Raw genomic sequence first — 13,437 nt, 5'->3', positions numbered from 1 at the left:
TTTCTGGTCGAAGGACAACACTTTCAATACTGAGTGCTCCCATTCGGCCTAGCCTCAGCACCTCGAGTGTTCACAAAGTGTCTTGCAGTAGCGGTGGCACATCTTCACAAACAAAGAGTGCATGTATTCCCTTACTTGGACTACTGGCTCATCAGGAGTCAGACACAAGACGGAGCTCTCAATTCCCTCAAGCTCACAGTCAACTTGCTTCACTCCTTGGGATTTCTCATCAACTACCAGAAATCCCAATTCACACCATCTCACCTGTTACAATTCATAGGTGCAGATCTAAACACATCATAGCAAAAGCTTTTCTTCCAAGAGACCGTGCTCAAACACTCATTCTCCTGGCGCATTCTCTCCGCAATCAGTCTCGAGTTACAGCTCATCAGTGCCTCACCCTACTCGGACACATGGCCTCCACAGTTCACGTCACTCCCATGGCCAGATTGACCATGCGACTAATGCAATGGACACTCAAAAATCAGTGGATTCAAGCCATTCAACCATTGTCCACTCCCATTCAGATAACACAAGATCTGAGTTCTTCCCTTCTTTGGTGGACATCAATGAACAACTTGCTCAAAGGCCTACCTTTCCAGCAACCAGTTCCACAAGTGACTTTAACTACAGATGCATCCACCTTAGGTTGGGGAGCACACATTGGTCATCTAAAGACACAAGGCACGTGGACAAAACTTGAAGCCTCCTTTCAAATAAACTTCCTGGAGCTTCGAGCTATACGCTATGCGCTACATGCGTGCAAGGACTGCCTTTCACACAAGACTGTTCTGATCCAAACGGACAACACAGTAGCTATGTGGTACATCAACAAACAAGGGGGAACAGGTTCCTACCTCCTTTGTCAAGAAGCAGCACAGATTTGGGACTGGGCCCTGATACACTCAATTCTTCTACGGGCCACTTACCTAGCGGGCATCCACAACGTAGTAGCGGATCGCCTCAGCCGTCAGTTTCAACCACACGAGTGGTCCCTAGATCCAGCGATAGCAACCAAGATCTTTTAACGCTGGGGTCAACCAACAATAGATCTCTTTGCATCCCATCTGAACTACAAAGTGAACAATTACTGCTCTCTCCTCCGGCAGCAGAACATCCTACCAAGGGACGCCTTTGCTCGCCATTGGAATTCAGGCCTGTTATATGCGTATCCACCGATACCACTCATAACCAAAACTCTAGTGAAGCTACAACAGGACAAGGGGACCATGATACTCATAGCCCCATATTGGCCTCGACAAGTATGGTTCCCCACACTTCTAGATCTCTCAGTCAGGGATCCAATTCACCTGGGAGTAGCTCCCAATCTCATAACTCAGGAACAGGGTCAGTTGCGCCATCCCAACCTTCAATCCCTGTCCCTGACAGCATGGATGTTGAAAGCTTGATCTTACAACCACTCGACCTTCCAACCACTATATCTCAAGTGCTGATAGCTTCACGTAAACCTTCCACTAGAAAAAATTATTCCTACAAATGGAAACGGTTTACTTTGTGGTGCACTCAGAAATCTTTAGATCCTTTCACTTGCCCCACTACCTCACTACTAGATTACCTATACCATCTTTCAGACTCTGGTCTTAAGACTTCATCTGTAAGAGTACACTTGAGTGCAATCTCAGCTTACCATAACAAGCTGGGGGACGCACCTATCTCTACACAGCCTTTCGTCAGTAAATTTATGAGAGGCCTAATTCACATTAAACCTCCAGTTCATTCCCCAAGCATACAATGGGACCTGAACGTGGTATTAGCCAGGCTTATGCGTTCTCCTTTTGAACCCATAGATACCTGTGACCTTAAATATCTTACATGGAAAACTGTATTCCTCATAGCCATTACATCAGCTAGAAGAGTAAGTGAACCACAAGCTCTTGTCACATACGAACCTTTTCCAAAGTTCCTACATGACAGGGTGGTCCTCCATACTCATCCCAAATTCCTTCCAAAAATAGTCACCGAATTTCATTTGAACCAATCCATAGTTCTACCAACATTCTTTCCTAGGCCTCATTCCCACCAGGGAAAAAGAGCCTTACACACCTTGGACTGTAAACGTGCGCCATCCTTCTACTTAAACCGCACAACAGTCCAAAGGAAATCCAGTCAACTATTTGTATCCTATGATCCAAACAAACCAGGTAGAGCAGTGGGCAAACATACTTTGTCAAACTGGTTAGCAGATTGCATACAGTTTTGCTATGAGAAGGCAGGCCTTACTCTTCAAGGACGAGTAAAAGCACATTCAGTCAGAGCAATGTCAACCTCAGTAGCACACTTTTGCTCTGTACCTATTCTGGACATTTGTAAAGCAGCAATATGGAGTTCTCTTCACACCTTTGCAGCTCACTACTGTTTAGACAAAGAAGGAAGACAAGATTCAGCCTATGGACAATCTGTCTTAAAGAACTTGTTTCCAGTGTAATCCCAACTCCTTCGACATCCAATCTGCTGTGATCTTCGGCTGATTCATTTCAACAACAATACTTCACTGTTGCCTCAATACCAAATGACTCAGCCTCTAGCTTGCTAATCACCCATATGTGAGGACTAGCATCCTGCTTGTCCTGGGATAAAGCAAAATTGCTTACCTTGTAATAGGTGTTATCCCAGGACAGCAGGATGTAGTCCTCACGAAACCCACCCGCCACCCCGTGGAGTTGGGTCCGATACGTTTTATTATTTTATTTTTTTGGCTATCGCTTATTGCTACAAAACAGACTGAAGGGAGACCCCTGTGGCAGGGAATATCATGGCATGCTGGGCATGCTCAGTAGGCACTCTGGTGCCAGTCAAATGTTTCATAGAAACTTTGAAAGAAGTTTTCCATACATAGGGCTCCATTACCGATGTCACCCATATGTGAGGACTACATCCTGCTGTCCTGGGATAACACCTATTACAAGGTAAGCAATTTTGCTTTCATCCGGTTGCAGAAACTGCAACCCAAAAATAAGCTTATTATAGTTTAAAAAGCTAGAGATATAACACAACACATACCTGAACAGACGCCAACACTATCACATACCCACGTTACACCGGAAATGACGAACTCGCCAACGTATTCCAATACCTAAAATACGGAGGGGGCCCTACCGACTTTTTATTACACAACAATGTCATGAATTAACCAATCATAACAAAACTTCAACATATGTTGTATATCAATTAATTGATTACCAAAACATACCCTATCTCTTGTAAATCACAAGACCCTATTCGGATAAACAGCAAGAATTTCCATCTTATAATTTATCTAAGGAAGAGTGGATTGCTATGAAAGAGTTACGTGATGATTCTTCTATAAAGATTGTAGCGCCAAAGGGGGAGGTATAGTTGTGATGAATGAGTTTGATTATGATCATGAAGTTATGAGACAGTTGGAAGATATCCAGTTTTATGAGGAATTGAATACCAATCCTATCCCCGAGGTTCACCAACGGGTGAATAAGATTTTGGAGGAAGCATTTAAGGATAAAATAATTTCTAGCAAAGAGTTTAACTTTTTGAGTGTGTCCCATCCTTCTACTCCTCATTTTTTTATTCTGCCCAAAATACACAAATCTATGACATCACCTCCGGGGGAGACCCATAGTGTCGGGGATAGGTTCTATATGGGAACCTTTAGCTAAATTCATAGACAAAATTTTACAACCTAGGGCATTGCTTATACCATCTTATATCAGGGATTCTATTGATTTTATTAATCAATTGGCATCTTTACCAACTGTTGATAAAGATTGGGTTATGGTGATGGCTGATATTACTGCTCTTTATACTAATGTACCCCAGTCAGCTGCTCTTAACATCATTAGAAAAGAGTTTGGCAATATGAATTTTTCTGAGAAAAGATTTCAGTTTTTAATGAAAATTGCTGAAATTACGCTGACCTGTAGTTATTTTTCTTATAAATCTCGGTTCTTTTTACAAACCAAAGGTATCACTATGGGGTCTCCCATAGCCCCTACCATTGCTTGTCTATACGTCGCTTATTTTGAGGAACGTATTGTTTATTCTTCCATTTGGTTTAAACAGGTGGTTTGGTACGGTAGATATATTGATATCTTTTTGATTTGGCAAGGGAAGATTGAAGATCTTAAATTGTTCTTACATGAGGTGAATGTAGGGGATCCACATTTAAAATTTACCGTGACCATGGATTTACATGCAGTTTCCTTTTTGGATGTTCAGGTATATCTTCATAACAATAATGATTTAACATTGTTATGAGCGGTAGTTACAATGTATTATTATCCAAGTTAACATTATTAGTGAGAGCAATTGATTATCAGTTTGATATAGGGAAGAGTTTATTTTATATATATTGTTAAAAGTATTGATAACATTGTATGAATAACTATCTTGTCGGGTAACGGTTCACTGCTGCTTTTGATTAAAAAGTTGGGGGGATACTTTCTGTATTCGAGGATTATTATATTGAATTGTTTTAAATGATTGGATGTGCGTAGATGTGACAGGTATGAAGGGGTAGGTAGTATTTATTTGTCTAGTTAGGAGTTCATTATATGTATTTGAATAAATATTTTTGTAGAATTGAACATTATTGTGAAGTGATGTGATGTGTGTAGTTCTCTAGAAGTGTAGTCATTTTTTTTTGGCTAAGTTGTGCCAGATCTGGCCCTTGGATGCCTTTGAGGTCTTAGCCACCCAGTTGCCAAACAGCATGGCATAATACTCCAGGACCCCTCCAATGACCATCTCGTTATCCTGGGCGCTGAATTTGATAACCTTGAGATGAAGGCGTCCTGCTGCCTGGCTGCCAGAAAGGGGTGCCTCTTCTGCTTCTGAAGAGGTGTCCTCCCTTTCCTCACTCTCCCTCCCACTCCCCTCTCTCCTCCCTTCTATCTCCCTTCTGCCCCTGCCCTGTCAATTCCCTTCCCCTTTGCCCTCTGTCTATCCTTAGCCTGACATCCTCTGCACTTCGTACTTGCCTGCCTATCCCCTTCCCCCACCTCCTCCTATCCCTTCCCTCCTGCCCCCCCTGTCCCTGTCCCTACTCCTACTTCTCCTCCCCCTAGCACTCCTGCCCTCATCCTCCCGCATCATTTCCTCCCTCCTCCCTCCTCCCCCTCCTCTCCTCTCACGTCTCCTGTCTCCCCATGCCTCTCATGCTCCATCTTCCTCCTCACCACAAACTCCATGCATCTACCAACACTCCTCTTCACTCCTCCACAATCACTCCTCCATTCCTCACTCCTCCATACTCTTCCACCATCTCTCCTCCACTCCTCTTCACTCCTCCACTCCCCCACTGTTCCTCACTCCTCCACACTCCTCCACCACCACTCCTTCAACACCACTCCTCCTCTTCCACTTCACCACCACCACTCCTCCACACTAAAAGACAGACACACTGGACTAACAAACAAAAACTTTCACTCCAACAAAGAAGACAAAAGACCAAGATAAAGGGAAACAGATGGCAACAAAAACAAGACAACTCACTCAGTAATCACTATAAAGAACCTCCAACTAGCCACCATCACCACCTACCTATCTCCTCTCTCCAAATTCCTGACACATCCTCAAAGAGGCAGCTGCAGGAAGCCGGGATATATACACCATCCACTAATTTACACTAGCTGCATAAAATGAGGCGCCACGTGCTGATACAACATGCAATGCGCAGATGCAACATGCTGAGCGCTGACACAATGCCGCATGCGCTGACACAACGCCTCGTGCATTATTTACCTATGCAATGTGCAGGCCACAGATTAACCTAACTATGCCCTTTTTTTTAATGCGGGCGCTGTTTTCACTATATTTATAGCGATTTGATGAACCTGGGTCAGAGTAAGCTCCACAATTCCCTTTCATTTGTAACATTCCCAATCACCTAAAGTTTCAGAGGCAATATTAAACTTTACATACAGTTCCTAGACTCAAGCACTGATAAGCTTCCCCAGGTTTATTTTCCCTGAGCTCAATTTTGCTGAAAGCAAAGGCAAATAAAAGTTGCCAGAAGTAAAAAAAGAAACCTTTCCCAGCTTTCCTTGATCAATATTGGCTATAGCCACTCCAATTACTTCATGCAGTACTATAGGGTCTAAGCAGGCAGTCTTTTTCTTTCTCTGATATACTACTGTGCAAAGCAAAACAGGAGGGAAAGGTAATCATAAAGGCTAACTTAGCTATAGGTTAGAGTGAAGCTCAGGCACAGTTCTGCTTCTTCCTCAGCTCTCCATCTTTCTCACCCTCCATGGGTGAGGAAGATAGAGAGCTGTCTGCTGCCTCTCTGTGGTGCCGATGCAATAAAGTGCGCCCAGTCTGGCGCACAGGTTATCGAGCAGTTGGACGTGTGTTTTGGATGCGCTAGACTAGCACCTGATGCAATAAGGGGATTAATGCATCCAAAACATGCGCCAAGCAAATGCATAGCCGATAGCGCTCATCTCATGTAAATTCCATGTAGATGAGGCTATTAGCTATTACCACCTGATACAGTAAATTGCCGGGTGCCCGACACACACTTTTCAATGAGGCAAATTTAACTCCAGCCCCATAACTGACATTAAGTCGTTCTGGCAGTCAAGGGCTCCTGAGAAATACAAAAACATTGTTCTATGTGGTTCCTTTTTCTAAGAATGGTTGCGATACTTAGATCTACTGCTTGCGGTGATCAAGATTAAAGAAATAATGTGATCTAAAACAAAAAATTTCTGGATGCTAAGGGGTAAATTTTCAAATAGCGCGAATTGGCCTACTTTTGCTGGCACATCAGGCGCAAGCAAAAGTAAGCTGGATTTTAGTAGATACGCGCCGAGCCGCGCGTATCTGCTAAAAACCTGGATCGGCGCGCGCAAGGCTATTGATTTTGTATAGCCGGTGCGCGCCGAGCCGCGCAGCCTACCCCCATTCCCTCCGAGGCCGCTCCGAAATCGGAGCGGCCTCGGAGGGAACTTCCTTTTGCCCTCCCCTCACCTTCCCCTCCCTTCCCCTACCTAACCCACCCACCCGGCCCTGTCTAAGCCCCCCCTTACCTTTGTCGGGGGATTTACGCCTCCCAGAGGGAGGCGTAAATCCCCGCGCGCCAGCGGGCCTCTTGCGCGCCGGGACGCGACCTGGGGGCGGGTACGGAGGGCGCGGCCAAGCCCCCGGACCGCCCCGGGCTGTAGCCACGCCCCCGTATCCGCCCCCTAAACGCTGCGACGACCGGGCCCGCCCCCGACACGCCCCCCCTCTGAGAACCCCGGGACTTACGCGAGTCCCGGGGCTCTGCGCGCACCGGTAGGCCTATGTAAAATAGGCTCACCGGCGCGCAGGGCCCTGCTCGCCTAAATCCGCCCGGATTTGGGCGGATTTAGGCGAGCAGGGCTCTGAAAATCCGCCCCATAGTATACATGTTCCAGATGTGTATATTATGCTTGTATGCTGGGCGAAATAAACTGAGGCTGGATAAAACTGACGCTTGTATTGTGTGCTCATTGCAATTGTGGACGCACAGTCAAGTCTCCTAGATGGCCGATGCATTTGAGCGCTAGGGATGCACAAATTTTCCCTAGTGCGTCCTTTTTAATGCAGCAGCTCATTTAAGTATTGCATTGGGCACCCAGGAGACATAGCTGTGTGCATGTTAAAAAAAAACAGGTGCCTAGTTTGGATGTACGTTTTTACATGGGTCTTATTGCATCGGCCTGTGAGTGTGTGGATCTCAGTTTCCCCCATGCGTCTGTATCTCACCTGTCTTATACACTTGGGAGCCAATTAGGGTGATTATGCTGAATCATTATGACTGAGCTCTTTCTTGCTCATGCTCTCTGGGAAACTAGGGGCAAGGGATTATGTGAAATGTAGTTTCCCTCCTCTGTGGCCATATTGGTTCTATTTCTTTTAGAAACCAATTAGATTATACCTTGTAATTTAAAGAAAAGGTAACTTCTGCACAGGGACTAGTGCAGACATTGCTTAAGCCATCACATCAATGCATTATCCTAAAATATTAAGTTAAAATTATATTTTTATTCTAAAATGCTTCTTTATTTTAAAATTTCCAAAAGGAGAACTACTACGAAGCCAGTCTGGTTTTCGTGTTAAACAAGAAGCAGCTGAAATTCTGAGGAGATCATTAGATATGCGAATTAGTTGCCTTGGTCCTGATCACCCTTTGACTTTTGAAGTCCAATGGTAAGATATTAGTGTATGCATAATTAATTCATCCCTTTTTAAGATATAAAGATGTATTAATTATTTAATCTTAATTTTCAGTGTGGTCAAAGGAATTGAAGTAGAAGGCTATCGTGGTGGATCAAGGACTGAATCCACAGTCAGAGAGGCTGATGTTTGGAGGCAAGAAAGATTGAAATGGAGCAATAGACCTCAGAGCTGTTGCACTGCAAGATCTTTAGCTAACAGCAGAGCTGAGGAATTCCAAAGGATTAAATGCAAAGAATTATTTAAACCTTTAAATTTAGATATTAGTATATTGAATAATTTACCAGAAAAAAGGGATGAAACCCCAAAGCAAGAGGCTTCTATACAAAATTATATTATGCAGCATAGCCATGGCAAAATGGCAGTAGTTAGTCAGCAAGAGAACATGAGTTTATCAGAACAAACACATGACAAGTCTGAAAGTCCAATGAGTAAATTCTGAGGGTCCCCAGAAAAAAGAGCTGCTTCAGTAATAAGCCATATTCAGAGCAGTGTTTGTCAACCTTTTACCATCTGCCAGACTTCCCTCATAGGCCCTTATAGTACAGTTGAATCCTTGATTTCTTCTGTTAGACCAGAGTCAGGCTCAGGTAGCCACAGAGTCCTGCACAAATCAGCTTGGTATCATGTGCCAGGTAGATATACAACTCCTCAGGTTCCTCTGCCACCCAAAAGACATCAAATTCGGATAGAGATATCTAAGAAAGTGGGGATGGCCTAATAATATAAGCAGTCTGTGTGGTGCTAGAACTGAAAATAATAAGTCATACATAGTTCTACATAAACTGTCTTAGTGATGCAATAAGTTTGCCTACAGAATTAAAACTAGGTATTTAAAAGACCCTTTCCCTTTCTTCTGCACATTGCATGTTTCAGCAATGATGTCTGGGTACCACAGCCTTGAAAATGTTTCAATAAGCTCTCAGGCTTGATGAAACTTTTTAAAGCTGAATGGTTCTAACAGTGAATGAAATGTTTTAGTGTTTTAGTACCACACAAATTGAATATTCTTTGTGTCTTTTACAGTATAAGATTGACAAGAGGTGAGTGGCTCCTTATAAGCTAGCCAATTATTGAGGCATGAAGTTTCAAGGACAGAGTCCACGTCATCATATGTCCCTTCAGCCGCTGCCAAATGGACTCCTTGGCAACCTGATGGCTTTCCTCCTTTATTCAGCTGCAAGTAGGATAGGCTCTGCTGTTTTGGTAGGGGGGGTATTGCTACCCCGCCCCCACCTCTTCCATGGTCCTGCTGCCACTTACAGCCTGTGCCAGTCATGTTTAAATGATGACATCTGCTGCTGCGGAACTGATCTTGCGTACTGCAAGATCAGCCCTGCAGCAGCAGCTGACATTGTTTAAAAGTGACTCCTGCTGCAGGTAGTCCATTGGGCAGCCCTGCAGCCTTTTGTTCATGCTGGCTGCTGATGGGATGGAGATCTGCAAGGCAGCCTCGTGACCTCCGCTGAGCTTTGGCCACCAGGGGCCCCTTACACTGTTGGTTGTGCTGGCCCTTCCTGAGACTGTATTTCATTTGAGGGGTCAAGCCGCAGATAATTCCCATTTTAACTCAATAAAGGAGTTAAAATTCTCTGGTTATCAGTAGAAAATCCATTTTCACAAAGGGGTCCATTTTTGGCTGCTGTCTGGCCAGCAAAGTTAGCTGGATAAACTTAATTGGCTAATGTTTGTCAGGATATACAGTAATATGGTGATGCCACCACTCAATATACCCAACTGTTTTAGAGATAGCCAGTTAACTTTATCTGGCTAATAATAGGACTGCTCTACAATCAGAGTTAATTGGATAACTTATCCGCTAATTTACGGTAACTCCACCCCAAAATGCCTCCAAGCTATCTGGCTAAGTTTTATCCTGCTAACAGCCAGCAGAGATTTTCAACTGAATATCAGCCCCAAAGTCAATAGTTAATTATTATCGAAAGAACTATGCATCTTCAGGGCTTGCCTTCTTGGGGGCATAATCAGAGCACCATAAGATGACATGTCTTCCAAGTACTTCCATTATCCCAGGTTTTAAGATAATCTCTTTTTTATCCTAAAGCATAAAAGCCAAAAATAGTTAGTAACTGATTCTTCTTATTGTAGAAAATCTGTTTGCAGTGGTACAGCAGTACGTACCATATTTGCTTTGTAGCTTCTACTGTTGTTGCAAGTTTGAAGATAATACATGTTATAATGAAAAGTTTTAGTTACATAGTCAATCTGGAGAAGCTGCAATCTTTGCAGGATTTGTTGTAGATTGCATCTACATTGGGAGAAAACTGGATAGAAAATGGTGGAAATCAACCCTGCAAGCTGACAGGAATGAATGCATCTACATTGGGAGAAAACTGGATAGAAAATGGTGGAAGTCAACCCTGCAAGCTGACAGGAATGAATGCAGATGACACCAAGCAACCTATCACAAATTATTCCATACAGTTAAACTTTAATGTGGACAGTAAACTTTAATGTGGACAAGTGCAAGGTGATGCATATAGGGAAAAATAACCCATGCTATATTTTCACAATGTTAGGTTCCATATTAGGTGCTACTACCCAAGAAAGAGATCTAGGTGTCATAGTGGATAACACATTGAAATCGTCGGTTCAGTGTGCTGCGGCAGTCAAAAAAGCAAACAAATGTTGGGAATTATTAGAAAGGGAATGGTGAATAAAACGGAAAATGTCATAATGCCTCTGAATCGCTCCATGGTGAGACCGCACCTTGAATACGGTGTACAATTCTGGTCGCCGCATCTCAAAAAAGATATAATTGCGATAGAGAAGGTACAGAGATGGGCGACCAAAATGATAAACAGAGAAACATAGAAACATAGAAATGACGGCAGAAGAAGACCAAACGGCCCATCCAGTCTGCCCAGCAAGCTTCACACACTTTTTTCTCTCATACTTATCTGTTTCTCTTAGCTCTTGGTTCTATTTCCCTTCCACCCCCACCATTAATGTAGAGAGCAGTGATGGAGCTGCATCCAAGTGAAATATCAAGCTTGATTAGTTAGGGGTAGTAACCGCCGCAATAAGCAAGCTATACCCATGCTTATTTGTTTTACCCAGACTATGTTATGCAGCCCTTATTGGTTGTTTTTCTTCTCCCCTGCCGTTGAAGCAGGGAGCTATGCTGGATATGCTTGAAGTATCAGTTTATTCTTCTCCCATGCTGTTGAAGCAGAGAGCCATGCTGGATATGCATCGAAAGTGAAGTATCAGGCACATTTGGTTTGGGGTAGTAACCGCCGTAACAAGCCAGCTACTCCCCGCTTTGTGAGTGCGAACCCTTTTTCTTCTCCCCTGCCGTTGAAGCAGAGAGCTCTGCTGGATGTGTGTAGTATCAGTTTTTTCTTCTCCCCTGCCGTTGAAGCAGAGAACTATGCTGTATATGCATAGAAATTGAAGTAACAGGCTTATTTGGTTTGGGGTAGTAACCGCCGTAACAAGCCAGCTACTCCCCCCTTTGTGAGTGCAGATCCTTTATTCCACATTTCCTCTTGCTGTTGAAGCTAGAATGATGTTGGAGTCACAGTAAGCATGTGTACGTTTATTGAATAAGGGTATTGTCTCCAGGCAGTAGCCATCATTCTGGCGAGTCACCCACTCTTCATTGGCGGCCTCTTGACTTTATGGATCCACAGTGTTTATCCCACGCCCCTTTGAAGTCCTTCACAGTTCTGGTCTTCACCACATCCTCCGGAAGGGCATTCCAGGCATCCACCACCCTCTCCGTGAAGAAATACTTCCTAACATTGGTTCTGAATCTTCCTCCCTGGAGCTTCAAATCGTGACCCCTGGTTCTGCTGATTTTTTTCCTACGGAAAAGGTTTTGTCGTTGTCTTTGGATCATTAAAACCTTTCAAGTATCTGGAAGTCTGTATCATATCGCCTCTGCTCCTCCTTTCCTCCAGGGTGTACATATTTAGATTCTTCAATCTCTCCTCGTACGTCATCCGATGAAGATCCTCCACCTTCCTGGTCGTCCTTCTCTGTACCGCTTCCATCTTGTCTTTGTCTTTTTGTAGATACGGTCTCCAGAACTGAACACAGTACTCCAGGTGAGGCCTCACCAAGGACCTGTACAAGGGAATAATCACTTCCCTTTTCTTACTCGATATTCCTCTCTCTATGCAGCCCAGCATTCTTCTGGCTTTTGCTATCGCCTTGTCGCATTGTTTCGCAGACTTCATATCATTAGACACTATCACCCCAAGGTCCCTCTCCTGCTCCGTGCACATCAGCCTTTCCCCCCCCATCGAATACAGTTCATTCGGGTTTCCACTCCCCATATGCATGACTTTGCACTTCTTGGCATTGAATCTCAGCTGCCATATCTTCGACCACTCTTCCAGTTTCCTTAGATCCCGTCTCATTCTCTCCACTCCTTCCGGCGTGTCCACTCTGTTGCAGATCTTAGTGTCATCCGTGAAAAGACAAACCTTGCCTTCTATCCCCTCCGCAATGTCGCTCACAAAGATATTGTGGGAATGGAACAGCTCCCCTATGAGGAAAGACTAAAGAGGTTAGGACTTTTCAGCTTGGAGAAGAGACGGCTGAGAGGGGATATGATTGAGGTGTTTAAAATCACGAGAGGTCTAGAACGGGTAGATGTGAATCGGTTTTTTACTCTTTCAGATAATAGAAAGACTAGGGGGCACTCCATGAAGTTAGCATGTGGCACATTTAAAACTAATCGGAGAGAGATCCTTTTCACTCAACGCACAATTAAACTCTGGAATTTGTTGCCAGAGGATGTGGTTAGTGCAGTTAGTGTAGCTGTGTTTAAAAAGGATTGGATAAGTTCTTGGAGGAGAAGTCCATTACCTGCTATTAAGTTGACTTAGATAATAACCACCGCTATTACTAGCAATGGTAATATGGAATAGACTTAGTTTTTGGGTACTTGCCAGGTTCTTATGGCCTGGATTGGCCACTGTTGGAAACAGGATGCTGGGCTTGATGGACCCTTGGTCTGACCCAGTATGGCATGTTCTTATGTTCCTGTAATCTATGCCCCTCCTACCACTTGCATTAACGTTTGAAACTTGCTGTAATAATCTAGCTAATTTCTTTACTGAGAAGATTGCTGGTATCAGATCAGAGCTGGAGACAGTTCCAGAGGATAGATTCCCACCAACAAACCCAACTGCCTTACCCGCAGGGCCACCACGTCCAAATAGGCAAACTAGGCAGTCACCTCGGGTGCCAACCATTAGGTGGTTCCGA

At 44.0% G+C, this 13,437-nt stretch overlaps 1 long non-coding RNA gene across 1 annotated transcript in view; it reads left to right on the top strand.

Annotated features, from left to right (window-relative positions):
* Positions 1–10,790, top strand: part of LOC115091305 — a 28,216-nt gene extending 17,426 nt beyond the window's left edge. The window contains exons 2-3 of the long non-coding RNA XR_003856669.1: positions 8,043–8,169; positions 8,251–10,790. This is a non-coding gene — a long non-coding RNA (uncharacterized LOC115091305). The remainder of the gene's footprint in view (positions 1–8,042; positions 8,170–8,250) is intronic.
* The last annotated feature ends 2,647 nt before the right edge of the window (positions 10,791–13,437 follow it).

Source organism: Rhinatrema bivittatum, chromosome 4 (genome assembly GCF_901001135.1).
Source record: "Rhinatrema bivittatum chromosome 4, aRhiBiv1.1, whole genome shotgun sequence".
NCBI lineage: Eukaryota > Metazoa > Chordata > Amphibia > Gymnophiona > Rhinatrematidae > Rhinatrema > Rhinatrema bivittatum.
The sequence above is the reverse complement of the archived record's forward strand: the minus strand, read 5'-3'. Positions and strand labels throughout refer to the sequence as shown.